Here is a 9181-nt window from a genome sequence, read left to right as displayed (position 1 = left end):
TACTAAACTTAATATGCAGCAACAACAGTGCATTAATGAACATGTAGATGCACCCCCTAACAAATATAGGTGTAAATCCTTTGAGGAAATAAAGCAACCCTAGCAAAATAGGATAGGAAAAAATATCCATGCTGTGGCAAAAACATATGCCTATTCACATAGACCCAAATTCAGAAAAGGAACTTAAAGTGTGTGTCCTGCCTTAAAGGCATAAGCATTCCTACTGAAAGCCATAAAAATACTCAGGACAAGAGTGCCTAGAAAACAGAAATTCTGATTCATAAACTATTTTGAGGTTTCAACATTTGTTTTTGTTTCAGTGTGAAAAAAAGAGGTGTGTTAATTTTTTTGCAAGAAAAGGGATGGGGTAGGGAGGAAGGGGAGCCACCCCAGCGTAGCCAATGGACTAGTGGGTAATGTGGACATAGTGAGACAAGCCCCAACTTCTGATTGAGCTGAGCAATGATTTACAGATTTACACCCAAGTCTCTCACCTCCAAGAAGAATACCTACCCCTGCCTTTGTCCCCCCATCCCTGCCTCCCATTGCCCCAGTAATCTCTGGGCTTTGGTTATTCTAGAATCTTTCTCACTCACTGTTTTGTCCAGAAGTCCTAATCTCAACCTAAGAAACCTTCCTAACTAAATTTCCATTAATACTTACACCTGCCTTTTAAATGCTTCTGTTTGGAAAAATTATCATTTTCTAACAAAAAATAAATTGGCAAAAAAATTCCCTACTAGTTCCACTCATCACTTAGAGTTAGGCATATTATGAAGTGAGGTAACAAATGACTGCTTTTTTTAGAAAGGGCCCACTTTTGACCTATTTTACCACTATCCCTTATAATTCCACAAACATAGTACCTCCCAGTGAACTTTTATATGTTTTCATTATGCTGATTGGAAAACACGTTTTAATTTTACTAATGGCATATACAGAGATTTTTTTTTTCTGAACAACAGCAGAGGAGCAAGTAAATCGGAAGTTTAGATCTACAGTTCTTCCAAACATCTATGAGGTACTCAGTGCGATTAAGAGGAAAAATCCTATTTAAAGGTAACTACAGTTTTATTCCAATATAGAAAAGTGAGGTCTCATCTGCTACTGTTTCCTTCTTATTATAGAGGCTATTTAAATGAACACTGAGGGGAAAAATCTTAGAAGAAGCTTTATAAATGGAATGAAAATGTGTTCCAATTGGGAGTATTGCCTTTGAGCTGAGTATACTGTGGATTAGCCCATACTGCACATCTGAGTAGAATTAGGAAGGGTCAGTTAGTTAATGAGCAGACAGGCATTTAACAAAGAACCACTGTGAACACAATCTTCTCACTAAGCCATTGAAAATATGCAAACAGGTTGTCTGCATAATTGGGGGCATGAAGGCATACAATTAGGCAGGACAAACCTCTTCCTTCAGATGTTTTGATTGCATCTGGGGAAGTCATACTATTTCGTTATGTATGTAATTTTTTGCATCACTGCCCCTCAATTGTGCATTCTTTGAAAATTCTGCTATCAAATGAACTGTTACATTTTCAACACTTAAAAAGATATGCTTCCATCAAAAATCACGTCATAACCAGAACAGTCGAAATATTATTACAGTTGAAATATTATTATGATTAAAATACTCATTGTAAACAATTTCCTTACCTCCTACCTATTAGCACCTGAAATTGTTAGTACCAAAATGCTGTTTTTTCTTGTATTTTCGACAATAAAAATATGATTTTTCTTCTGGAGCAAGGTGAGAGAGCAGTTAAGGCAACTTGCTATGGCTCCAAAGCATAAATTCAAGCCTCATTCTCAATCTGTGATGAAGGCTGCTCCAACTCAACCCAAATGGGTACCTGGTCATTTGGGCTGGGGAATCAAGGAAGGTCGAATATGATGCTAGCCACATAACTGCCTGGTGAACATTGCCCCAAGGGATCAGCTGGGTGTGGGCATATATTTGGATTTTTAATTTTTTTTCATTCTATTCCCAGTGTCACTTTTAAGTGTTATAAATTTATCATGTATTTATTAGTTATATTTAATCTAGCCAACCCCAGTGTCTCAAAATCCAAACAAGCAAACAAAAAAAACCCAAGTACATTTCTTTACTTAACATAAACTTCTTGGACACTTTCCCAGTGCTGCAATAATTGTTTTGCACCTGCTCAGTTTTCCAAACTGGGTATATTTAAAATGTTACCCACTAGCCTAAACTTTTCATTTGATTGTTCTCCTTACCTTATACTGTATTGTTGAAGTGTTGCCTATACTGCTGGGACCTCAAAGTGAATCTGTGCTTTCATAAAATGCTGGACACTGACAGCTGTTACAAAGTAGATTTGATAATGCCTATCAATTATTAAATAGCTAAGTTTACTATGTAAGCATCAGAAAACTCACTCCTGAGAGATTCTGTGCTGTATGAAATGATGTTTTTATGAGGAATTATTTCATGCAATAGGAATGTAACAAAGCCTTTTGTTAGGGATTTTAATTTTCAAATTTCAAATATTTGGGGTCCTCCCCCTTTTTTTTTCCCCTCCCTTTTCACTTCTAAATATTTAATATTGGAAGAAATGGTGAACTTAAAACTGAAAAATGTTAGTTTGTCACCTCTGTCATACAAAGAAGATCTGTACTTGAGTGCAGGGCTTTTTCCAGGATGATATAATGCCTGGAAGAACAACTTAGCTAATACTGCTTATCTATCTTAATTTTTGGCTATCACTATAGTCTTAGGAGCACCTGGGGTCCCCAGTGACATCATTACCCCCCATCCCTGTCAGGGGCCAAGTCTACCCCCTCCTGCTCTGACTCATGAGACCCTATGGGTGCCAGCTGGACCACTGGAAGAAGTACTTTACCTCTGGACCAGGCCTGGAACCACAAGCACATGCAGTGCAGGGACTGGGGAGAGACTGAGCCCCCTGCTGATGTGTGTGGTCCTGGCCCTGTACTGCAGCAGTCTGTCCAGATCCCGGAAGCCCTGGCCAACCATGTCCTCAACCACATGAACTAGGCACTCTCCTTGGATGAGTAGGGCCAGACGGCTTCAAGTGGCCATGCCCTGGCACCAGGCCATAAGTCTCCAGCCACAGGCTTCTCTGGCCTTGGTTCACAGGCACTGCTGGGGTGTAGGAGAAGGTGACTCATGGAAGAAACATTTATGTCCCTCAGATTAAAATGTTGCGGTTGCCAAGCTTTAACTGTGTTTAATAAAGAAAACCTCTTGTACATTATCCGTGCCTCAGTTTGGCCCATCCTCCAAAAGGAAAGACAGAGGGGAGGGGGTTGGGGTTAGGGAGAATACCACTGGCCCCAGAACTCAACAAACATGAAATGTTGGAGGGAAGACAGGATAGGACCTAGCAATCTACTTTCAGGAGTCCACTGTCGAGACCAGGGACTTCTTCATGTAGGAGTTGTACAGCTGTGTGTACCCAGGCCCAATGTCTGTCCGAGACAGCTGCAGGCAAGAAGGTGGCTGCTGAGCTAGAGGGGGTGTGGGTCACGGGCCCCGTACATGTATCTGCTGAATGATATGCTTGAAGACATCTCTGATTCAACGCCCTATCTGGAGCTTGTGCTGGATGTATTCCTCACCCCAGGTGGTGATGAAATCCTTTATTTCCCCAAACTGCCACTTGCATTCCTGGGCTTTGCTGATGGCCACAGATGAGCTGAGTTTGTCCATGGTTCGCAATGGTGCCCATGGGGTCTCAGTGTTTATGAGTGAGTGACGGGCTGGTTGTGAGGAGGTGGATGGGTGGATGGATGGAAGCAGCAGCAGACATGCGAGGGTGCAGTTCTCAGCATGTGGTTCTCACTCTCAGTTCAGAGGCTTGGGGTCCCTGCTCCCATGTCACTTGGCCTCTGTTGCTCAAGTCACCTCCAGGAACTGAAAATGTCCAGGGGCTTTCAGCTGACACACCATGATTCTGGCAATGCCACAAACCCACCCAGGCTATAAAATTCAAGGATCCAGGGCCCACATGGTCCCTTAAGCTCCAGGGGTGTGTGTCTGCTTGCCCCAGCTTGGGGCTTCATTGCCCCCCCATGCTCCTGAAACCACATCCTACCCAGCAGAACTACCTCGTTGATCATCTATTAGCTATCTGATCAGTGAGCAAGAAGTGGGGGAGTCTGTCTGCATTGACTGAGAATGAAGGACATGGCAGGAGCCTTCCTTCTAAAAGAAATACAACTTTCAGATTTTCCCCCCACAAAAGCCTTCAGTTGAAGAAAGTGGAGTGCTATTAAAATACTTCAGACAAGATTTTCCTTCCTAGTTTACACCCACAAACTTAAAAAAATACACCCCCCGTCCCAATTAGTTGCACTCTCCATTAGACAACTTCAAAAAACACACAATGGTAATGTTACTGCCCAGGAGTGGAAACGAACAATGCCTTTGAAAACCTTCAAACATTTCGTGGTAAACAGTGTATTTATTGTCCTAGCACTGCATGTAGCAGCTTCACTGCCTGCCATGAAGATATACAAAGCCTCCTATTGGCTGGTAATGTTAGGGTGCCAGCTAATTAAGCAATTAAAAAAGAACTGATGGAATATAGATACAGTACCAAATACCTGGTGATCCTAAGTCATCCTTTCTGGGGCATGAGCCAGAAAATGGGGCAGCCTGACTGCCTTTACTCACTAGAGCGTTAGGAGAGTGACCCTGTTTGTCTCTCAGCCTCCAAAATTCTGTACAGATTTGAGGGAATCTACTGGGTTCATATGGGAAAATCAAAATCACTGTTTCTTTTGCAGGCAGCACATTGGGAAGGCAGGGAAAGCATTTCCTCTCCTCCCAGTGAAGAATGTGAGGTGTTTCCTAAGGGGAACATCATAGAGACTGCATCCCAGAGGGTTTTTTTTATTGCTGAGTGGGTCTAAGAAAGGAACATTACATTAAGGGAAGTGACACCGTTGGATATTATTAGTCACATATACCCAGAAAAAGTGACAACTGAACAATGTGGGAGCTTGACAAAAATAGAGTTCCTGAGGCTAGCTGCCCTATGTATGTATCTATGGGATTTGCAGCAGCATACCTCAAACTCTGTCACAGACTGTCTGAACCAGCTTTCTATCAAGTGCACATTGTTCCAAACAATTACTTGAGTGACCAGAATTATTAGAAATTGGCTTTAGGACATGAAAACAGAGAAACACTCTTTGCTTTCTTATAGGCTATTGAATGCATTCGAGGTTTCTAGGACTTCATGTCCATAAGCTGAACTCATGGGTTTCTGGTCTTGCATCCTGTATTGAGCACAAGCAGCATAAGTGCTTCTTTACAATCTACATTTTACATATACATTTGGTTTTCCCAGACAAATTAGAAAGTAGTGATGCTACATATTAATAAGAGTATGTGTGCTTATGCAGATTTTGGGCATGTTCAAGTATATTTTTACTTCCATTAGGGAACTTGCCCACTGCCAGAAATTAGTGCATAATCAATTCCTAAGACAGGTTAACTGTGAACACAGACATCCCTTATTTTTTTTCAGCCTCAAGTTGCAGCTGAAGCACATTCAGCAATTGCTCAACTGCACCCATGACAATATTCAATAAGAGAAATTCAGCAATAAGCAATTTTCTTTGTGTGCTTGGATCTAGGTTAACTATAGAGTTAGAGGAGGGAGAAGTAAGCCCGAAGGCGGAAATGGACCAAGCGAAGGCATTGGGTGAGAGCAGTAACCATACTTCCCAACCATCCTCGCATCAGGTTTCTGCAGTCAAAAACTGAGTGAAAACTAAGAACTAATATTTTTAGGGGTTTCTTGAATCTTTCGAGGGGTATCTAAATACCATCAAAGAGTGCCTTCAGTCTAAAAAGATTGAGAATCACTGGCATAGGGTATGAAAGTCTCTTGACTGGAGATACACCAAAGATGGGCTAAATTCTAATAGATTTGAAAAAAAAAAATCAAATGCAATAGCTGAAAAGTTTTATGTGCAAATACACATTACCCATAAGAGGCAATCTAGATACATGAACCATGTAAAAAACATTTGAAAGCTGCCTGGATGAGGGAAACTTGGTTTATAAGAAATAAAAAATCACTTAAATGGGCCATGTAAAAGCTGTGGGTACCTACAGCTATATTGAGAGCTAATGATGCTCTTTAAATCTTGGTGTAATGTGACTGAACAACTAAGACTTGAAGGGAAAAGATTTAGTATGAACTACAGATCCTAGGAAGTCAGGGCTGGAAGCCCTCAAACAAAGATTTCTGTAATTAGTCAGGCAAAAAAGGCAAGAACAGGATTAAAATTGCAAGATTAGGTCTCTAAGACTAGTTAGTATCCCTGGCAACTACACTAGAGATATCTGAACTATGAACATTGGAATCAATTTTACATCAGATTTCCCCAAGGTTTGTGGGCATTAGAGTTTTTGGGCATTATAAGGATCTCAGAGGACTCGTATCTGCTCAAGAGTTAGATGTGTTATGGTTAACTGAAATCTCCAGTCACCAAGAATAACCTCTATCACAACCATGTTGAGGCTAAGAAAATTGGTATGGAAAACATCAAGGACCTTTCCAAGATTTCCAATGCAGCTGATCTTTGAATATAATCTATGCTGCCTACCACACAAGTAGCATAGATTCTCTGGGGTAAGGAAGTAAGAGGAACAATTTCGCTTGGCCTTTTCTCCTCTTTAGATTTCCAAAATAGAAATTCAAACAGAAGATAAGGCCACTACCCATGTTATTAACTCCCTTTCATAGCTTCCACCTCCCTTTCTGGTGAAGGAGGCAGCTAGTCATGACAGTACCTCCAAAGACAACACTTCTTCTAAATGGGTATTGTTGCTGAGAGGAATCCATGGTTAATACCCCAAGAAAAAGAAATATCTCTGTGTCATCCTTAGATCTGCTCTCTTGGACTGTATTTTCTCCACTGATCAAAGGAACCACAGGAATTACAGCCCCTGGGGACCTCTTGCCCCTCTCCTTTTGAAGCGAGCATCAGATGTGCTGACTTCTGGGTTCAATTTATGATGACAGTTAATTTTTTTTTTCGCTTTCCTGCTGCATTTTCTATGGGAATGTCAGGGCCTATAAAACCAAGTAGTAAACCACTAGAAGCATATAACACCAAAACAACCTAATCTAATCTAAATCCCTTTAGGGAGCCTGGAGACATTGGTACAAAGCCAACACATAGATTCTTAGGGCTACTAAGTACATTAATATAGGAATTGCCATATAATAGCAGACTCATACTCTCACTGGCCCATAATCCTGTCTCTTAGGGTGGCTGGCATCAGATGCATCAAAAGGAGTTTAAAGTAACACTGCTGCAGGCAGATGCAGTTTAATCCTTCCCCGTGAAGGTCTCATCCTAATCCTGACTAGTCTGAAATAGGCTAAAATTCTGAAAGTTGACTGGTTTTATCCCATCCAAAACACTGGCTTTTCATGAACTTTTTAGTCTTAAGAAACTCTTGGTGTTCAAAATGTCTGCTTTCAATTTATGTTGTTGTGGAAACCCAAATATGCAAAAGGTTTTGAAAGATCTAAAAAGACACTCTTGCTCTAGAGTTCCCTTTCTAATGTGGCCATGGCCCAACAAAAGCCAGCTACAATACAATGTATACTGGGGGGGAGGGAGACGAGGGCTATAAAAGGGAGGCCAGAAGGTTAGTTATTATGTATGTGTATTATAAACAACATGTCCCCCAAGTATAAAAATCCAGCCAAGCCAGTAAAATCCCCTTGAAGAACCTACTGTTCCTTTCTGTCATCCTCATGCACTGTCCAGTAGGTGTGTGCAAAGCAGGGTCTATTCAGTTTGGATTCAGATACGGCCTGTATCAGGGACAGTGATTCGATTAGTTCATATCACCATCCCTGATTCAATGTGGCTGAATCCGAATCTGAAGATTCGATGCTGATTCAGAGAATCAACAATTTGGCCATAGACACAGCTTTAAATGTTTTTTCTACATACCTTGAGGTACCAGCATGGCTTGTGAACTCTGCAATGCTGGGGCACATGGAGTGTCCCACAGACATGCGGGGGGGCCCCTCCATGTGCTTGGTGGTGAACCTGGAAGCGTACTTCTGGTCCACTTCTGGGTCTGCTGGGAGCACACGGGCCCCCTCCCATGCCCCCGCAGCTTGGTGATCAGCTGTGAGGGGACCCTGGTTGCCCCCCCCAGATGCAGGAGGCACTTGTTGAGCCGGGAGGGTGCAGGGGGGGCCCCCAGTGCACGCTCTGGCGGACCTGGTAGTGCTTCTGGTCCACTTCCAAGTCTGCTGCTGAGCACTCTGGGGAACCTCCCACACTTCTGTGGGACACTCCATGCGCCCCAGCATCGCAGCATTCACAAGCCCCCTGGTACCTTGAGGTATGTAGAAAAAACATTTAAAGCTGTGTCTATGTCCAAATTACCGAATCTTTCCAAATCTCTCTGAATCAGTTTGGAGGGTTCTGATTCAATTAAGAGAGATTAAAGGGTCCTCTGATTTGATTCAAATTTGGAGATTCAGTCACCGAATCAGGCCAAATCTTCACTGAATGCAATCACAGACCAAAGCTTTGCACAGGCCTACTGTTCAGCCTCAGTTACTGTCCCCTCTCCTACCTACTCTCTCTTGACTACCTTTGGTCTCACCACATGACAACGGTAGACAAGTCACCTGGTGAACACTTTCTTTGTCTCCCCATGATATTCGGTTTCCTTCCACACCACAAGTTGCTTTGCCCCTGGCTCTACGTCCCTCATGTCGAAGGCTCCCAAGGCTGCAGCAGAGGTCATTTCCACCCATATTTCCTACATCCTATTACAGTAAAAAGACACCTAGGAAACCTCTCTTAGCCAGGCCCAATGCTGAAGGGTGGGGAGGAGAGAAATTCCGGCAGCAATGTGGTTCAAGGGGATTTGCTTCCTCCTCCTTCCTGATTCCTCAACCCATGAGACGTGTAGGAGCAAAACAGGAAAAATGCCAGCTTCTTTTGAGGCTGTCTTGGCAGTGAGAGGGAGACTTCTTATCTGGGGAATGGTTCCTTCTCAGTCTTATTCTACCCACCTCCTGCCATACTGACACCTGGAGCCAAGTTGTGGGCTGAAGTCCTAACTAAGCTGTTGCCCTGTCCAGTGACATATTAAGCAGTGGTTGCTGCAAGTGAAATGTTTGGCTTGTTTAATGTGTTT

This window comes from Crocodylus porosus, unplaced genomic scaffold, assembly GCF_001723895.1.
Source record: "Crocodylus porosus isolate Cpor-Errol unplaced genomic scaffold, CroPor_comp1, whole genome shotgun sequence".
Lineage (NCBI taxonomy): Eukaryota > Metazoa > Chordata > Crocodylia > Crocodylidae > Crocodylus > Crocodylus porosus.
Note: the sequence above shows the minus strand (reverse complement) of the source record.